This window comes from Podarcis muralis, chromosome 9 (genome assembly GCF_964188315.1).
Source record: "Podarcis muralis chromosome 9, rPodMur119.hap1.1, whole genome shotgun sequence".
Taxonomy (NCBI): Eukaryota; Metazoa; Chordata; class Lepidosauria; order Squamata; family Lacertidae; genus Podarcis; species Podarcis muralis.
The window spans coordinates 38,113,936-38,115,182 of record NC_135663.1 but is presented as its reverse complement, the minus strand read 5'-3'; positions in this window follow the sequence as shown (position 1 = coordinate 38,115,182).

Below are 1,247 nucleotides of genomic sequence, written 5' to 3'. Positions count from 1 at the left end.
GCCCCTCTTCCCCTACCCAAAGCCGCAGGGTGAGCGGAGCCACGCCCACCGCCGCAGCATCAGGCAGAAAAGACCAAGCGCTGCTTCCGGCGCCTCAAAGTAAACAACCCGCCCCTTGCCGGAACCGGCACCGGATTGGGTAAACTGCGAGGTGGCAATCAAGCGCTTCTGTCTTGCCGTATCGTCGACGCAAGTGCGTCTCGACAGGGGAAGGTTAGGCTTGCATGCTGGCTGCCGGCGGCGGGGCTTTTTTTAGCGTTCGCATCCCAGCCTCTCCTCCTTCTCTGTGTGCGAATGGTGCAATCCTGCGCATTGCTGAGCGTTGTAGAAGAAGCATTTAAATACGGTGTTTAGTTAAGCAGCGTTTGCACTAGGAAAGCAGTCACAAGAGAAGGGGCTTACAAAAACACGTTGCTGAGCACGATAAAAAAACCACGATTCTTAAGGCTCGGGCTCTACTTTTTACTTTCCCGCTACCTGAGAATGATAAACGCCAGAGTTGGGGCAAGAAGGAGCCTTTTGTGTTTCGTTTCAGGCTTGCAAGCCGGAATTGTAACTCCTCATAAATGGGGAGCAGCCGTTGCTTCTTTACACCCATTCTAGATGTGCAAGGCTGAAGTCCTCGCCCACGTCCGTAGGACTAAGCCCCAGTGAACCCCTTGGGAGTTGCCAATGAGTATGGGCGTGCACAAGGATCCCCCTGGTACCTGAGGCACGGGGGGGGGGAGTTATGTACTGAAGTTCTCACCATGGGCAGGGGGGCGGGTACTGTAGATAGTTTTCACTCAGGTCCACATATGCAAATAAGGACTTGAAAGTGACATTCGGTGATTGGATAGTTACAGAAAGTTGTTATTGTGTTGTAGTGGAGCTCTATATAAGCAGGCTGGCTGAACCCTTCAGTTCTGTTCTGGCCTGTGAATAAACAAGAGCTGTCTGAAGAATTGCTGTGTCATCTGATACGTTCACCCACAACTTAACGGGGGGCTTCCTCAATCCTGCAACCTCCACCTTGGAACTGTGTCTGCAAACTCAAGGGATGGTTACAATATTAGCCCAGTTTTCGTACTTTTTTGTTTTTAGTTTTTCCTCGACCCCACTACCACCGCTTGCTTTGTGTAACATTTTGCCTGAGGAAGAGTTCTGGAGGCCTTGAAAGCTCTACACAATTTTGTGACATGTTGGTTAGTGTGTTAGTCCTAATACTGTAAAAGTATTGCCTAGCTGGATGTTGGAGGGTTTCTTTC